General features: G+C 41.6%; 1 non-coding gene across 1 annotated transcript; it reads left to right on the forward strand.

Moving 5' to 3' along the window:
* Positions 1-5,604: 5,604 nt before the first annotated feature.
* Positions 5,605-5,710, forward strand: LOC141620580 (small nucleolar RNA R71). Its single transcript, XR_012531997.1, has one exon. It is a non-coding gene; the product is annotated as a small nucleolar RNA R71 (small nucleolar RNA).
* The last annotated feature ends 5,368 nt before the right edge of the window (positions 5,711-11,078 follow it).

Genomic DNA, 11,078 nt, shown 5'->3' on the forward strand with positions numbered 1-11,078 from the left:
GTTTTCCACTTAAATATTTAACACAATTTAAACATAATACTCCCTCCACTATTTCGGCATTTTTAACATAAAATGGATGGTCCATTTTATTTTGTCATTTGTCAATTGTGACATATGTGACATGTTACTTGTCTTATGAAATTGTAATGTATTTTTAACATATTAAAAATCAACATACTCATAAAATATGTCATTTACAAAATCGACTAGTAATTCGTAATTACTTGTACCAAAACGGTTTATCAATTATAAATCACAACATCTTGTATTTATAATAAATCATTCATTCAATCTCAATTCAATATCAATTGTTACGTAAACAATAATTTTATCCAAGTAATAAAACAATTCGATTACTTAGACCGTATCTCATTTAATAAAATTACAATAAGACACGTAAACTTAGCTCACAAATCACCCGTCAATTTTAAGCAATTTAATTAACTCATATCGGCATACGATTAATTAAATAATCAATTAAGAGTATTTCCCTATAGGTATGACCTAAGGGGATCAACTGATCACCACCGTCCGCACGACAAAGAATGTCAAACTCTAGTCAGCCAATCATTACCGATATGTGTGGACCAGTTGACTGTAAAATATTACATCCCACATGTATTCTTAAAATGAGATTTAAACATGTGATCATTAGGATCAACAGTTATGATCGCATTATTGTCGGAGGACACATATTCCAACAAGGACGTCCTCTCCGCATGTGATACTCGTATAGAGGGAACAAAGCGAGTGCAATGTCCTGCTCCATACGAGCCTGCCTAGTAAGAAGCTCAAGAAGCAAACCGTCACAGCACCCTTGGTCGAGGATCGCGAACGCCTCAAAAGGTGGAGGTGGAACAAACTTAGCCGGATAGACCGGCTGTGTCTGCTCAGGAGTAGGAGTAGGAGTAGGGATCGGGGTAGGAATGGCCGTGGAAGTCTGGCCACCCGTAGAAGGTGTGGATCCCTCTCCGGTCTCTGGTCTCTTCCGCTTCTTAGAAGCGGAAATGGTAGGAGGTGGGTCAAGTGTGAGGTGGAAAAAGGGTACTGGTGGTGGCAACCTACCCCTAACAGTAGGTAAAGGGACAAGACGGAGTAGGGTGGTGCAAGTTAAGACCTCAGACAAGGAACCACATATCTTCCAAGTCCGCTGGTCAGAAGCAAGCCAAGTCATAGACAACATAGCTGCCAGGTCAAGGTACCTATCAGTGTCTAGGTGCTGTAAGTCACAAGGAAAGGCGGGGAAGATAGATCGGGCAAGAAAAGTGGCTATGCCACCGCAGACAATGGTGCCCGAAGTCTTCTGCCCCACAGTATGAAAATACTGAGCAGTCAAGTAAGCAATGTTAAGCACAAAGGGGCCCTCGCTATCGATGTTCAGATAGCCCCCAAGAATAGACAACTCAATGTTGTTCACATTATTTGGTTCTTTACGGCCAAAAATGATCCCACCAATGAGACGCAAGAAGTAACGGGCCGGGGGAAGGTGGATATGAGCGAGCTTGCGCTCCTCATAAGGTGTTTGTGCCAAGGTCCGCCACAAGATGCGTAGGACCTTCCTAGGAGGGTCCCAGTCACTAGTAGAAGACAAACCTAACCTACTGCCAAACTCCTCTAGGGTCCAAGTCGTGGTCCGGTTAAATAACCGGAAGAAAATATAAGAACTACCCTGGTCAGTGGCGTACGCGGCTGCAGAAAAAGTGAAGGAGCTGAAAAACTCGAGGATCAGCTCCATGTAGGTCGTGGCACTCTTGGTAATTAGTCTAGCCATCCCCGTCCTATTCAGTATCTCAACTACGGGCTCGTAAATACCTAACCTCTCAAGCGACTTACGACACAAAAACTTTGTTGAAGCAAAATCACAACTCTCTAAAGCATAAAAACGATACGATGTATAGTGTTAACAAAACGTACCTCGGGGTAGTCGGGGTGCAGGTCAAGAGACTCATCGACACGGATCGTGACCCGGCCAGCAGCGGGTGTGGTTCGTCCGCGACCCCGTCCTCTATTACCTGAGGAAGAAGCCCGTCCAGTAGCGGGGCGAGATAATAAAGCAGCCCGGTAGGCAGCTAGTGACGACGCAGCAGGGGTCGTCACCGGAGTAGACACGGTACCAAAGAAGAAAAGGAGCAAAATTGTACTAGTAGAGGAAGCGAAAATGAGCTAGCAAAGAATGCTAGCTTGAAGCCGTGGAGGTCAAAACAAAGCTAGCAAAGAATGAAGCGGAGCTGAGCTAGCAACAGCAGAGTAGTAGTACCAAAGCGAATAACGAAGAAAAACAGGAGAGGAAACAGCGGTACTAACAGTCGGAGTGACGGTGGTAACAGCAGGGACCACCGTCTCAGTCGAGGATGGAACAACGGTCGAGCTAGTCGAAGGCAATGTACTACTTTCCATCCTAATCAAGTTAACAGTGGGGGAATACAATCAATTAAACAATAAAGCTCGAAATCCCCTAATTTCAGACGGGTTTTTGAATAAATCGCTAAAACCCTAAACCCTTATTACTCGATATAATTCAAAATAAGCAAATAAACAACCAAAAGAGTTATAGAGAGTACTTACTTGATGAATGACCCACAAATATAAGCAAGAAATCGACACAAATTGCAGCAAAGGACGGATTTTAATCGAAAAACCCTAATTGTCCGAAATCAAACACAACCAAAACTAAATTTAAGGGGAAAAGTGAGGCTTTAGTCGATTTAAAAACAAGGAAAATATTGTGGGAATTAGATTTGGTAGAGAGAAAGGATTATGGGGGAAATTTGGGAGAAATCGCCAAAGTTATCGCATAAACAAGAGGAAATAAACTTAGAATGAAAAATAGAGGGAGAAAAGGAAGTCTCCATGCGTGTTATAACCATATTCACTCGATCGAGTGATTTGAAATTACTCGATCGAGGACTTTAGCAGCAAGTCTGATCGATCAAACATAATTCTTCTCGATCGAACAGTCCTCCTTTTTTGCATTTCGATCGAGTGTTTGAAACCACTCGATCGAACAGATGAGCAGGGCAATCCTCTCGATCGAGTACAAAAAGTACTCGATCGAGTTGTTTTCTCATGGAACACATCCCAATGCAATATAATTTCCCCAAACCTGCATAAAAACACGCAAAAACATATCCCGACAATACCAAATCACAAAATAGGCAGTCTATAGTCGATATTCGCTAAGCTAATTAAACTAATGTCTAGCAATTCTAAAAACGCAATAAAGAAATCCAAAGGAAATTCAAATTTTACAAGTTGTTACACGGGGCATTCCCCGCTTACTTCCTAAAACACCTCAATAGCCCACAAGAGGGCTTCTGACTGGAGGAGGTCCCTTCAGCATCTTTGACCGTCCTCTTCGAGCGCCATGAATTTGAATTTGAACTGATAGAAGGAGAATAGTTGGCATCCATGTACGCGCGAACTTTCTTCTTCTTCTTGATATTCCCATCAATATTGGCTTCTTTCCCAGCACTTTGATTGACTTTAATTGCACCTTGACCGTCATTGACTCCAACATCCACTTTATCTGTACCTGCAGCAAGGAAAACAGAAGAATGTTCCTCTTTTTCGCTCTCAGTCTGAGGCTGGGGTGTTATAATAGCAGCACAAAATTCAACATTCTCAGCTGGAGTCTCTTTATCTGAGTCAATAGACGATAGGGCATTGCAAGGTTGAACTTGCATGGGAGCCCTACGAGATTTAGACTGATGAAAAATCAATTCTTCATCTCCTCCCTGAAATGTGAGTGTCTTTCCCCCAACGTCGATCACTGCACGAGCAGTGAATAAAAATGGTCTCCCTAAAATGATAGGGGTGTGAGTGTCCTCGAGGATGTCAAGCACTACAAAGTCTACGGGAATAAAGAATCTCCCGATCTTGACAGGTATGTCCTCTATAACTCCTAGTGGCCGTGATATACTACGGTCGGCCATCTGAACGCTCATGTTAGTGCAATTAAATTTGGTCAAACCGAGTCTCCTAGCGAGAGACAAGGGAAAGACGCTCACGCTAGCACCTAGATCGCATAGCGCATTATCAATCAAATGGGTACCTATGTGACAAGGAATTGAAAAGCTACCCGGGTCAGTCTGTTTGGGTGGTAACTTATTTTGAACTAAGGCAGTCCCTAATTCAGTCAAAGCAACCGTCTCATGATCATTTATATGCCTCTTACGCGATAAAATTTCTTTCATGAATTTCATATAACAGGGTACCTGAGTAAGCAGCTCGGCGAATGGAACGTTAACATGTAAACTTTTCAAGAGCTCGGCAAATTTCCCGAACTGTTGATTAGCTTTGTTGGTCTGCAATCACCTTGGAAAGGGCACGGTGATAGGAATTTCGAGCCCTTTATTCCTTTCTTCTAAAGTCTCAGTGGGTTCAAACTCATCTTTGCTCGATTGAGCCTTTTTACCTCTCGATCGAGGCCTTTCAAGAAACTTTTCACTCGATCGAGCATTATCAGCTTCTCGATCGAGTTCCTCAATATCAACAGTGTTCGATCGAGGCACAATTCCACTCGATCGAATAGTTTCTTCAGAATTTCCACTCGATCGAGTGGTTTCAACCTCTCGATCGATTCCTTCAATATCCATTTTACTCGATCAACCTTCAGAACCTCTCGATCGAGTATTTTCTTCAACCTTTCTACTCGATCGACCACCAGAAATCAGTCGATCGAGTACATTCTTCGTGCTAGGCATGTTTTCAGTATTAGACGACTGTTCACCATCGATAATAATGCTCCTCGGGTCTAATATGTCCTCAACAGCTGACAATTTTGGTCCTTCATAGGAACGACCACTTCGCAAGTTAATTAAATTTATCGTCTCGTGTGGATTCTTCTCGGCTTGAGACGGTAAATGACCCGATTTCCTCGTGGATTGGCTCGCGGCCAACTGAGCAACTTGAGTTTCAAGTGACTTAATCGAAGCTTCCTTTTGTTGGTCACTCATTTGCAGCTGCTTAGTCAATGATTGAATCATCGACTTTAACTCACCCAATTCACTAACTCCACTTGAGGAAGCTCCTTGATGCGGCGGTGGAAAAGATAGAGGCTTTACAAAGCCTTGTTGAGCTTTATGAGGAGGGACATAGGGTTGTTGCTGCTGCGGTGGAGGAGTAGGATTAAGAACATTTTGACTGGTCCACCTCAAATTGGGATGGACTGCCCCTTGGTTATTGTAATAGGAACCTCCTCCTTGCCTATATTGCTGAAAGGCAAGGACTTGTTCCTTTTCTGTCAGACAGTCAATAGCAGTGTGACCGTCATTGCTCCCACATCTCTCACAAGTGACAGTTTCTTGTCTAGTCAAGAGATGAACCGTCTGTTGATCACCAGCTTGCTGCAACTCCAATCTATCAAAACGAGCATTCATGGCTTCCAGTTGAGCCACAACTGCATTGTCGATCGAATGTACTGTCCGAATACCGTCCCTCGGGTTCCCATACTCAGCACAATGGGTCGCCATCTCCTCAATAATGCCCCATCGCTTATCATCATCAATGTTCTTTTAGAATCTCCCATTAGATGAGGCATCAAGTATAGTACGGTGGTCATCATATAACCCATTATAGAATTGGTTGCACAAAAACCACTGATTAAATCCATGGTGAGGAAGAGACCTCACCAACTTCTTGAACCGACACCAAGCCTCATAGAAATTCTCATCAGGTGCCTGTTTGAAACTCGTAATCTTTCCTCTCAGCTGATTAGTACGTTGGGGAGGAAAGTACCTTTTATAGAAGGCGAGAGCAAGAGTTTCCCAGTTGGTAATACCAGCTGCAGTGCGATCAAGAACGGTGAGCCACTCCCTGGCTCCGTCAGTCAATGAAAAAAGAAATAAGACTTCCTTTATCTTGTCTTGGGTCACTCCCTTAGTGGCGGGAATGGTAGAGCAGTAGTCAGTAAAGACCTCCATATGTTTTCGCGGATCTTCACCCGCCACACCTCGATAAAGATTTCTTTCGACCAAATTTATATAGGACGGACGGATATCGAAAGTGTTACCATCCTCTGTCGCGAGCTTGAAACCCTTAGGAATCAAGGCAGCTATGGGCTCTGAGTGACTCGCAATGTTAGGCATCTTTACTAGCTTGATAGCAGAAATAGAATTGTCTTCTTCACAAGACGAGTCTTCTGCAAAAAGAAAGTGTTGTAGCTCGGGTTCGAAGGTACTCAAGTCTTCCTTTCGAATCTTTCTTTGCAGACTGAGTCTATGCCGAAAAGATCTCTCTGGCTCAGGATCAGCTGGGACTAATTCTGACATGTTTGACCTGGGCATACACAACACTGAAAGAAATAAGTGAGAACTGTTTCAAGGAATAAAAATTCCCTGAGACGGATAAAAATAAACGAAACAAAAGGCAGATAGGGCTATTGCTTCCCCGACAATGGCGCCAAAATTTGATACTGTCGTTTGTGTACCAAAAATAAACCTAAATATACTAACGGAAGCTAGTGATAAGTAGGGTCGATTCTCCACAGGGAGGCAAGATATCTGTCTAAAGGTTTGTCTATCTAAGTCACAATATGGGGGGTTTGAATTTGATTTCTAAACTACTAAAGTTTAAGGGAAAGAGAAATAAAATGAGAGCAATAAAAGTGAGAAAATACGATAGGAGTGATCAAATAAGAGAAAGTATGCTAGGATTTCGGTTCACCATGGTAGTCTATCGACTCAGTTGCAAATAGCCTAGACAATCTACTGTGAGAAGGATAAGTGAAAGGTCCTTCCGGTCCACTTTCTATCCTAGATTCCCACTAACTTAATTTCCGTCCTCATTAGGGTAGTCTACTGTTCATAGCAGGTCTATTTATTCCAATCTTCCGATCTAGGCGTAAAGTTAACCAGATTAATGTAATTTAGAAGCGTGCACTCAACTAAATTGATGTTACAGTTAAATTGCTATGGGGACAGATTCGGACATGTAAATTATCTAGTCTATTCGCTATATCGTCACAATCCTACCATGGATTCCCTAATCTTAACATAAAGAGAATTAGCTACTCATGTTATTAATGATGTCAACAATAATAATAATAATAAGCATGTTAATGAAAGACATAATGAAATAATAACAATAAAGCATAAACGAGATTAAGGCAAAAGTAATAATAGGAGAACAAGAATTAAACCAAACAAGGTATTAGGATTAAGGAGGAAAGAATGATTACAATCAATAAGAATCCGGCGTAAAGATTAATCCACAAAAGCAAAGTACGAGATTAAGAGTAAAGAGTGTTTAGAGATTAAGCATTAAGTTCAGAAGTAAAGTATGAAAAGTATATGAAAGATATATAAATCACCTAATTACGACTCCCTTATATAGGGGAGCGATAATTAACAAAACTAAACCTATCACGGAATAAGTCAACCCGTGTAAACTAGTAAACTTCTCGATCGAGCAGATTCAGACCACTCGATCAAGGTCTTCTTCAGCAATTCCTCTCGATCGAGCAATTAAGACTCTCGATCGAGGAACTCCAGTAATCACCATTTCGATCGAGCCAACAGAATCACTCGATCGACCACTCGTGTCAGCCAAACCACTCGATCGACCCTCAATTCTTCTCGATCGAGTGCTTTTCCATCAAATCAGCCTCTAACTCGTCTTGGCAGCTCCCTTGATCTTCCTTCATGCACTCCAAGGCACGTCTCTTGCTCCAATATTCCCGTCTCCTTACAATGCATGCTGAATAGGACGAATAGGGCGCGGTTTTACTACTTTCAGGCTCATTTCTGCAAATTAGACAAAACAAACCAAAGTAGCCAATTCGGGGCATATTGCAATACATAACGATACAAAAAGGCATAGAAATGCGTGCAATAAAAGGCTAAAAAGACTATATAAATTGCACGTATCACTATTGCTTCACCTAACTGTGATGCCAGGACCGTGATCAAAATGTTTAAAAAGATTATATTTCCCCGATTTGGTGTCCCTAGGGTCGTCATTAGTGATGGGGGGATGCATTTTAAAGAAAAGAAACTCACAGCTATTCTGTCTAAAGTCGATGTCCAACATCGCAGAGGTTTGGCGTACCATCCCCAAACTAGTGGGCTGGTTGAGGTCTTTAATAGGGAACTAAAAGAGATTTTAGCTAAAGTTGTCTCTAAATAACGGAAAGATCGGAGTCTTAAATTAGACGACACATTATGTGCATATTGGACTGCCTTTAAAACACCGATTGGTGCATCACCATATCGGTTGGTTTATGGAAAGTCTTGTCATTTACCTGTTGAATTAGAGTGTAAGGCTTGGTGGGCTATTCGTGAATTAAATTATGATCCTAAGTTGTGTGGTCAGAACTCCTGTTTATTGCAGCTAGATGAGCTGGAAGATTTTAGGCTAAATGCCTTTGGTAGCTCGCGCATCTACAAAGAGAAAACGAAGAGATGGCACGACAAAATAATCATACCGCAAGAATTACATGTCGGGCAGAAAGTATTGCTGTTTAATGCCCGACTACGATTGTTCCCTGGTAAGCTGAAGTCCAGGTGGAGTGGCCCTTATACAGTGACTGCTGTCACCAAATTTGGGTCCGTTGAATTAGAGGATTCCGCGGGCGAACGATTTAAAGTGAATGGCCAATATGTGAAGCATTACTATGGAGCAAATGACTTGGTTGGCAAGGTCGAAGTTTTCTACTTCGACAATCCAGATGAGCCAGATAATTGAAGTCAAAAGGTCGTGCGAGACCTCTTAACCCTGCGCTATCCGGGAGGCAACTCGGCTTGTAATTTGTTGTACTTTTGTTAAAACTTTTAGTTAATTTTGCGTGCTTTAGTTTTTAGTTCTAGAAACGATAGACTAAACGTTTGAGCTTGTTTTGTTAGTTCCGCGGACTGTTTGTTGCGTCTTTGCAGGAATCTCAAGTGGACTGCTCGATCGAGTACTTTATGTTCTCGATCGAGCCCTTTTGCTGCCCAATCTACTCAATCGAACACCCCTATTTATCGATCGAGTACTACCAAAAGCCGACATCTCGATCGAGAGCCTCATTTCTTCGATCGAGCACTTCCGCAATTCTAATCCACTCGATCGAATGGCATTTACCTCGATCGAGTACTGCTGCTTTGACTCGTGTCCTGTGAGGTTATTATGGGACTGTTTACGACCTCCCATGTTGCTGGCTGGTTTGGGGAGGTCGTTATTTTGCGTCATCTTGTAAGTTTTTCGAGCTTACACTCTTCTCTTCTCTTCAGCATTCCATTTCCCTGTTTTTGAGTACAATAAGGGCATTGTACGGTTTGGTTTGGGGAGGGTATGCATCCATATCTGTGTCTGCATGTTGTTTTTATTGCATTTTAGTTTGCACGTTTATTTTCACATGCACTGTTATTTTATTCCAAAATCTCATAAAAAATTCCAAAATTCCACGTTAAATTTTGCATATAGGTTGAGTCGGAACGTTGAGACTTCTGTGCTACTTTGAGTCCTTTACCCTTGCCTTGCACATATTTTAACATTTCTAATGACATAGTCATTTGTATAATCTACGAGTTTTTGTTTAAACTCAACTGAACGAATAGACTTGACTCTAATATTGGCAAGCTACATATACATTTTAAGATTTAGAGCTTGATAAACTGGTGACATTCATGACCAGTTTCATTTAGGATGTGAGTAGTACTCTCTATAGGACATGTAACATCAATTTGCACTAATATGACGCTCTTTTCTCGGTACCTGTATGCATTCGGTTTGCGGTGGTGACACATGTGGAGAGGTAACTTGCAACCCTTCTTTCATTACTACCCATTAACTTCACATTAGCCAAATTTGCCTTTTGACCCCCTAACTACACCCTAAAATTTAGCCTGCCCTGTCAAGCTAGTTTAGTGTTTTTCTGTGGGTATGCTATTATCCATGTCAATTTGGCTCGCTTTAAAAGATTTGAAGTTGGTAGTATGAATTGAAAAAGACGAAAATTGAAATGAAAAAGAAATGCGAAAGAAAAAGAGAAAATCGGAAGAAGGCAAAAGAAGACAAAAAAAGAATCAGGTGAAATTTTACTGATTATGACTCCCATGCTTATCATTATTTCTCATGAGGAGTCTTTTGTTGGTGTGACTGATGTTTTACCACAATGGCACGATTTTACGTTTTGTATTGAGTAGTGAACCGGAATGAGTTTACTATTTGGTTATGGTTGTACTAGCTTGGCTTTCCTCCACTTATCCAAATTTATTTTTCCCCTTCTTACCCAATTACCTCACCTCACATTATATGTAAGTCCTCGGCGTGTGTCTTGGTCCTGATTGGTTGGAATGTATATGTACGGTCAGTAGAAATCAGTTTCATGTTAGCTGCGTGCATGTTCTTATAGGTTGAGTTAGGTGAGCATCTTTACGTCTTTCTATCTCATACAATTATACTCACCTTGTGCTTAATTTGTGTAATGAGCGACCCGTGAGAGTCCGATATATATGAGTCTTGCAAGGTCGACGGTTCAGTAGTTTAAAACATTGATTTAACTCGCTTACACTTGACCTTTTGCTACTTTGTTATTTGTTACATTAAATAGGCTTGGGTGAACAATTTGTAGCTGGTAAGTTGGTCCTGTTCCACTAGTTGTTCCTAGTTGCATTTATAGTTTGCTTGGGGGAAAGCAAAGGTTTGGTTTGGGGAGGTTTGATGCGTGTATTTTATATAAGGTTTTACCCTACAATTACACGCATTTCTATGTTATTTATGTGGCATCTAGCTACAAATGTCCCCCGAATAGTCTACTTTGGTTTGTCTTGTATTATTTGCAGGTATGAACCGGAAAGGAGCAAAATCGAGCCTGAACCTGTCCCAATTGCATGCATTTTGGAGAAGGAAGAATCAGAGCTTGGAATCTGTTACTTAGAGATGTGTGAAGTGGCTTCGGAAGGTGTTTTGAGTTCATCCACGCTAACACAGCTCGATCGACTAAGTTGGCTGCTGAAAACTGGTCGATCGAATGCTTTATCTGCTGAAGATTCTCGATCGAGTAACTACTGTACTCGATCGAGAAGGGCGTTTTCTAGGTTCCTCGATCGAGCACTTATTGTCCTCGATCGAGTTGTTTGATCTTGATTTTACTCGAT

The sequence above is a fragment of the Silene latifolia genome, chromosome 1, assembly GCF_048544455.1.
Source record: "Silene latifolia isolate original U9 population chromosome 1, ASM4854445v1, whole genome shotgun sequence".
NCBI lineage: Eukaryota > Viridiplantae > Streptophyta > Magnoliopsida > Caryophyllales > Caryophyllaceae > Silene > Silene latifolia.